This window comes from Eurytemora carolleeae, unplaced genomic scaffold, assembly GCF_000591075.1.
Source record: "Eurytemora carolleeae unplaced genomic scaffold, Eaff_2.0 scaffold762, whole genome shotgun sequence".
Lineage (NCBI taxonomy): Eukaryota > Metazoa > Arthropoda > Copepoda > Calanoida > Temoridae > Eurytemora > Eurytemora carolleeae.
Genome location: NW_019396744.1, coordinates 32140 through 40383, shown reverse-complemented (window position 1 = coordinate 40383; position 8244 = coordinate 32140). Strand labels below are relative to the sequence as shown.

At 32.0% G+C, this 8244-nt stretch overlaps 1 long non-coding RNA gene across 1 annotated transcript; it reads left to right on the top strand.

Annotated features, from left to right (window-relative positions):
• Positions 1-3956: 3956 nt before the first annotated feature.
• LOC111708099 (uncharacterized) lies at positions 3957-7898 on the top strand. Its single transcript, XR_002766590.1, has 3 exons — positions 3957-4104; positions 7276-7320; positions 7714-7898. It is a non-coding gene; the product is annotated as an uncharacterized LOC111708099 (long non-coding RNA).
• Positions 7899-8244: the final 346 nt, after the last annotated feature.

Below are 8244 nucleotides of genomic sequence, written 5' to 3'. Positions count from 1 at the left end.
AAATCATGACTTTAAATGGTCCAATGAACATGAAACACAACAATTGTGCAGTTTAGACAAGTTCAATATTGCTTTAATGTCGTCTTACTATTTCACAGTTTTCTGGTTCTCCTGCATTCGTTCAATTCTAAGATGTTTTCCATAAAAAATCAATTTGAAAAACGCTTCCAGTACTATGAAAGCTCGAGGGGTTTATTACACACCTTTTTCCATTTTCAATCAAACGCACCTAAAGAGAAAGCAACTTTTTCAAAAAAATGTTTTCCTAACATCTAACTGAAAATTAATTTTACTTTTGCTTTTTGTGGACGCTCTGTAACATGAATATTTTAGATTGGTGAAGATAATTGAGTTTAAAGTTTGGAAATAAGTCCCAGGATATAAACTTTACAGGGATATACTAGATACATAACATTATACGTAATATAGTTACATTATACTTGTACATTATTCATTATACATTATACATTATACATTGTACATTATACATTATACATTGTACATTGTACATTATACATTATACATTATCTATAATAAAGTATACATTATACATTATATTATACATTATACAGTTTACAGTATACATTATACATGTTAACTATAACTTACATTCGTCCTACTTGTGAGTAAAATAAAAAAAACTATAGAAACTACGAGGTCACAAAGTCGTACCAGTGATATTACATCTCCTTCTGTCTAGTTTACAGTGTCTCCATATACATTATTCATTCTCATATAATTACTTATCATTAGTTAGAAACCATACTAGACAATCCTTATCTTTATTCCCAATATAACCTTCCTTTCACATTCCAGGGAACCAAAGTTACTAACAGTGGTGTTAAACCAAATCTGACACTTAGAGTCAGTGTTCGGTGTTTAAATTACACCACGATTTTGTCTATATAGTGATAAACTCTGAAAAAGGAAGACGACTTCTAGAATCAAGTAATAACTATGAGACACATCGATTGTTCAGTGTAAACAGACCCATTTCACTAAATCAGTGATTTGATAAGTGTCTTGTACATCTATTTGCTTTGTGAAATCATCTAATACACTTAAGTATTGCTATTATGTCGTCTTCCTATGTAATAAATGCAGTTTGAACATACCTATAGAAACTACCTAGTACATTGTCTAACGATCTAACTGCGATAATCCTTAAATACGTAAAACTTGTAATGCAACTAAGACTAGTTACTTATTGTGATTATATTAATATACACCTGAGTCTAAAACTAAAGAATGCGCGAAATTTAAGTAAAAGCTAGAGTACTGTAAAATAATGAGTTGCTACTTAAATATTAAACTTTCTCAATATAACCCTAAAGAGAAATTTGAATTTCCCGGGAAAATCTGAACTAATCAGAGAAAATTATTTCTGGAGAGATATTATGTAACCATTACTCAAATGCTCATCAGCTGTTTTTAAATTTTAAATTTACATATCCGAAAAGAAAATATATTTCCAGTTACAACCGTTCTTTGGGTTTACATGCAAACATTAATTAATCTAAAACATAAAATTTATTCTATCAAGGTTTTCACTTTTAAATATAACTTAAAGTTGAATGCTGCTTTCTCAGCTGAATGATGATTGATTGATGGACTAATTTGGAAAATGCGGGATTTCAAGATTTTAACCCAGGGTTAAAATTCAGATTTAAATAAAGTCAGAAGTGGCATTTAAGCTGAAACTTAAAATTTAAGTCAAAACTTTTTGTTCTTTAGTTTTAGACTCTGCATAATATTGTGAAAACATATTGGAACTTAGCATGTAATATATATATAACTGAAATAAGATCAGTTAGAATTAGAACTCTGCTTTTATTACAGTGTAGAGCAATTGGGTTTTTGTTGAAGCATACGAATTAAGATCTTGAGTATTGGCATTGATCGATACATCACTATTGTCTAGTTGACATAGCAAACAAGATCGCGCCCAGTATTAGTGGCTTTGATAGTTCACGGGATTGTAGCCGTGTGGATCATGTCCAGTTTTAGACATTGATCAATAGATTGCTATTGTCTGATTGACAGCAAACAAGATCGCGCCCAGTGTTAGTTGCGTTAATAGTTCATGGAATTGTAACCCTATGGATAGTGTCCTGTTTGAGACATTGATCAATAGATTGCTATTTTCCGGTTGTAATAGCATACAAGATCGCGCCCAGTGTAGTGGTGTTGATAGTTCACGGGATTGTAGCAGTGTGGATAGTGTCCTGTTTGAGACATTGATCAATAGATCGCTATTGTCTGGTTGACATAGCATACAACTACAAGATCGCGCCCAGTGTAGTGGTGTTGATAGTTCACGGGATTGTAGCAGTGTGGATAGAGTCCTGTTTGAGATTCATAGCAGACGGATTGTACCTGGACTGATACACATGGGGACGACCTATCACGAATACGGCATTTAATACACCTATTCCATTGTTTTCTGATTATCACTATAGTTAAACAATCTTTTAGCTTACAAATTTGTCTTATAATCTTTTAATCAAAACGCATCAAAATGTATTGAAAGAAAATAACAAAATCCATGTGCATGTGAGGTTTCAGCACAAACGCTTTGAACCCCGATATAGAAACTGTTCCTGTGCCTATTATTAATATATTATAAATCATGTTGGGAACTTATAATTCACTTTTTTACTAAATTAAAACTGTAATAAATTATTAAGTTCTAATGGAAAACCTAACCTTCAAGTGTGGACCAATCATAGTGTTAAACTTTCATCCCCTGGATTCTCTCTTTATTTTTGGTGCCCTTTATTCTATATCTAGTGTTAGGATACAGGATACGGGATACAGGATACAGGATACAGGATACAGGATGCAGACAGGATACAGGATACAGGATACAGGATACAGGATACAGGATACAGGATACAGGATACGGGATAAGGGATACGGGATAGAGGATACGATCATACGGGATACAGGATACAGGATACAGGATACAGGATACAGGATACAGGATACAGGATACAGGATACTGGATACAGTGGATACAGGATACAGGATACAGGATACAGGATACAGGATACAGGATACAGGATACAGGATACAGGATACAGGATACAGGATACAGGCTTCAGGATACAGGATACAGGATACAGGATACGGAACGATAGGTACCGAATAAAGAGCACAGGATACAGGATACAGGAATAGGATGCTGAAGTTAAAGATTAGATATTGTACTTTTTTACAAACCTAAAACTCTGATATGATGTTCAACTCTAAAACTTATAGATTAAAAATGCCTGAAAATTTCCCTTGAATTCTGAATAAATACGTGTCAATATGGAGTCTATGGAGTCAGGAAAATGAATAATGCAGGTTTTATTTTCAGAAATATTGAGCAATTTAATAAAGTTATAATTTTAAACACAAAATAATGTATTGCGCTTTTATATAAGAACATTTTTGAGGAGAGGGGGAGGGGGGACAGCTTCCTTTAGATATATTTAGGGGAAACGGTGATATCTTTTTTCTCAGAAGGCTCCTCCTCAAAAGGGGAGATAAAATTTAAATCTTATTTGTTTTCCCAATGGTCAAAATGGCGTTATATTTGTTTTAGTTTTAAACGTTTGTAAGATTTAATTCTTTACAAATACTACTTTGGAACCGGACTTAATGTATTTGAGCCAGGTTCAAAAACAACTAGTTCAACCATGTGTCTTGAATCGGGGATTCAGGATTTGTCCTAGTCCTATGATTGATAACTAAAAACATTGCAGGACTACAGACAAGTTTTTGAATCGACAGAATGAAGTTCAGCGGCCTAACTCAAATTCAAAAAATTCGGTCACTGGTAAAACTGTCAATTCCAATCAGGGTTACTTAAAAAAAATCTCGAAAATTATTCTTTCAAATTTTTTCTTCAGAAATTAGTGAAGAGGAGAAAAGTGTGACAAAGAAGCCAAATGAAAACGAAGAAAAAGATATGAAAGAAAAAGAAGAAAAAGAGGAAGAGGAAGAGGAAGGAGAAGAAAATGAGGAAAAGGAAGAGAAGATAGAAGAAAATGTGGATTTAGTTGAACAGAGTTCTGTTCAAAGCTCCCTTTTGTCTAGTAGAGTTTCACCAGATCGAAGGTAACATTCCCCCCCCGTCCTCCTTTTTTGTTCAATCTTTATATAAATTCAGCTCCATCTACAGGGTTACCCACAAAAAATATGACTTTATAAATGACGACATTCAACTCTCTAAATATGAGAATTCGAAAGTCTAATTTGGGTTTATTCTTAGAAAATAGTCTTTGTATGGTTTATTTTATGATTTGGTAAAGAAAATTAGACGTATAAAGCTGAGAAGTCATGAGAAAAATAAGAATGATAAAATTCCGTACAGTCGTCTCTGATGTCTCATCCTTTTTAGGCAACCCCATACACTCCATACTTATTAAATTACATTATATGAGTGTATATATATATATTATATATATACATATATATATCTTGGGATTCCGATAATCCGTTAATCCTAACTTATTAGCTCTATCTATAGGTCCATACTATCTATCTATCTATCTATCCAAGTATTTATCTATCAATCTATCCATTATATCTACCTTTCAATTTATGGATCCATCTTTCTCAACGAATTTTTTTGAGAAACAGTGTTTGTGCCAAGGTTAAAATACCAGGAAAGTTATTTCAGAGGTGTACGCATCTATTGTACTGCAGTGTACTGTGTCTGGGCGGTAATGTAAACACAAGACGAAGCCTGACATGGGATCCATCTTTCACATAAAAAATTAATGAAATATTCTGGTCATAGGAAACTATTATGTGAATTATCAAAATTATCAAAATTTAATGACTTTAACCTCTTCTGAACTAAACGAACACTGATGAATGTATTCTTGTTTACAAATTCCGCCCAGAGAGAACTGGTTTCAATATGTACGCAGAGTATACGCTACTGCAATTGACCTTCCATGCATCACAACCTTTGTTTATTATGCAACGCACTAGCTGTACATAAATTGATGAAACCATATATTTTGCATTTTAATTGTATGCATGATACTGCACTGTATTTCCACCAGCCAACCCCAAACTTCCTCATAAGTACTTCTGATTTAAGAAGGAAGTTATACTTCCTACAGGGATGTTTTATGTTGTGCGTATTTTTACATACAGCCTCAGTACACGATGTACTGCATGATACATAAGCCAAGGGAATAAATATATAGACCAGGAACCGTCATATCTGATGCGTCAAATCTGCTTCCTTTTGTTCAAGGCTTTCGAAAGAGCTACAAAAAGTCAAAATCCAATGACCATGACCGGAAGTAGGTCTGAATATAGATTTAGTCGGGTAGAGGTAAAATAAGGCATTCAGGCAGTATGCCCGAGAACTCAGGCAGTAGGTATAAAAGCCCCGCTTTGAGCCTAAAGTGAGAGGCATGTGTTTGTTAGAAAACAACAGCCTCAGACCAATACTTTTTGACCAGCCAGAATAGGGTTAGAACTTCTCATATTTTGCAGAGCCTCCTGAAACCCCCTTGATGTAAAAAAAAACGAGAGAGAAAACTCAATAAAGCTTGTAATATGGAATATGATATATAAAAATGCAAATGGATATTTGAGAAGAAAAGTAGGAAATTGCATTTCTATGTTTCTATACTTCAAAGAAAACTAGTTTCAAGGAATAATTAGAATTTGAAATTGTAAATTGATGTTTTCCAGGAGTTTTGAAGAATTATATGCAAATAGTAGCTTTGAAACTCAGCTTTGCTTTACAGCTGCAGTGGTAGGCGATTACATCCATACAATGAAGACGCCTTTTTTAAGTTTTGATTGTTTTTTTGAGAATCACAAGTTTACAAGTATATAAAGAGAAGCTCTTTTAATTGACAGCTTCTCTTGACTTCTATGTTTATGTGTATCTATGTTGTTCAACAGCTTGATATAAATCAAAATCGAAAGTCGTTTTTATTGTATTGATATAATCACCTACCACTGTAAAAAAATGTTAAACCATTTCCATGGCTCTATCGAGTCGCCAATTAATATTTGAGGCAAATCGGTTCAGGGGTTCCTTAGATATGATCGAACGTGCAAACAGACAACAACAGGCTACTAACACTAATTATATAGTGTCTGCTGGTTTGTTTCTTCATAATTTAGGAAACCCTTAGACCGATTTGCCTCACATTTTGATCAGGGAATCTCGTAAATGTTCTTGGTTTCACGTGATTTAAGGTCACTCAAACTGTTGGACCTAATCTGTTCTGCCGATTTGACATTTCTTGAATTATTGTCGTATGTGTTATGTTACAATTATAGAGAATAGAATATATATTAGAGGGGAATTTACTCAAAAAGTGTAAAACGGCCATTTTGTTGTACTGTTTCCATACTGCAGGTGTACTTCACATATTTATGCTAAATAACCTTTTGGGCCCTGGAATATCATTTTAAAGAAAATCTAAACTTAATATCAAAAGAAAACCAAATTATGAAATAGGTTGGTTTCATAATTGACCAATGATGATTTCACATAGACTCTATGCCTTTCACTTTACAAACGATGATTTTCCGTTATAATTATAAATCAAATGATGTTTTTTATTCACCTAATTCATTATAAAGTTTATTTAACAGCTTTAAAAAATTCTAAATTGAAATGAATAGTCAAGGGAACATACTGTATTAATGTACTCTACTGCATATAATTTGTGAACATTTACATGATTTGTACACTTTGAACTCCCTTTCTGGCTGAAAGGGACTGAAAAAATTCATACCGAGAGATTCTTTAAATTCCCCTCTAATATATATTCTATTCTCTATGGTTACAATGCAAGCTATAGTATGTTTAAGTATTTCTGCAACAAATTTTGACTTCAGAAATCCACTAAAAAGAATTTAAAAATCCGCAAATTCATTTTTTCTATCCATTGCAATAGAACATTTTGATTTATGAAAAAAAATGTTATTTCACAATGCCAACTCCATCTGGAGACAAGAGTTCCAAAGTTTTAAATTCACCTTTGCCCAAGATCAGTGCACATTCACCATATTTCAATTATGTGTCAAAGTGGATGGTGGCAACTTAAAACATTTGTTATATTGAGTTAATGTTTAGCATTCATTTGTGAAAGTTTTTTTTTATAAATTGTATATGTAAAATCGTTCATATAAATATATTGATTTTTGATCCATTTCTGAGATCATACTTTGCTGCAGTAATAATTGATCATACTGTAGCTGTAGCTGTGGTGTCTAAAACTAGAAATATTCTAAATAACGTTTCAGGTGTTCTGCGAGGTTTCTCAGTAAAAGTGTTGCCCTGACATTAAGGTGACACATTTTGTAAAAATTAACTTTTAAGAAAGCTGTTTTTGATTGAAATATATGCTCCAAAGATTCTAAGATTAGTGTATATCACATAATCTAGAGCGCGAACACAGCATATTTGATAGACACAAAAAAAAATAGTTTTCTTATCTTAACAATGTATTTTCTTTGGAAAAAAATATTTGTCTGAAATTCTGGTTTGCTAATCTATATATTTGCAACCTGATGTCGTTGAGTTTCGACATTTCAAAATATTAATTATACTAGATCAAACAGTCAAAGTTTGAAAATCAAAGATTTACACAATCAAGTTGAAAAACTAACGAGATTAGAATATAAGAGTTTGAGTCGAGTGTTCAGTTTCAATTTTAAATTTAATTTCTTAAATTTGTTTAGACAACTACAGAGGGATGAATACAATGCAACAGTTGCTCAACTCGTTAGGAATCAATTAATCATTCAAATAATTTAATTAATTAGTAAGTCATTTAGAAAATCAGTCTTTTATCCTTTAATGAATAGAAGGGAGGATGAATAAATGAATAAAAGAATAGAAGTAAGGATGAATAAATGAATAAAAGAATAGAAGTAAGAATGAATAAATGAATAAAAGAATAGAAGTAAGGATGAATAAATGAATAAAAAATAGAAGTAAGAATGAATAAATGAGTAAAAGAATAGAAGTAAGAATTAATAAATGAATAAACGAATAGAAGTAAGGATGAATAAATGAATAAAAGAATAGAAGTAAGGATGAATAAATGAATAAAAGAATAGAAGTAAGGATGAATAAATGAATAAAAGAATAGAAGTAAGGATGAATAAATAAATAAAAGAATAGAAGTAAAGATGAATAAATGAATAAAAGAATAGAAGTAAGGATGAATAACTGAATAAAAGAATAGAAGTAAGGATGAATAAATAAAT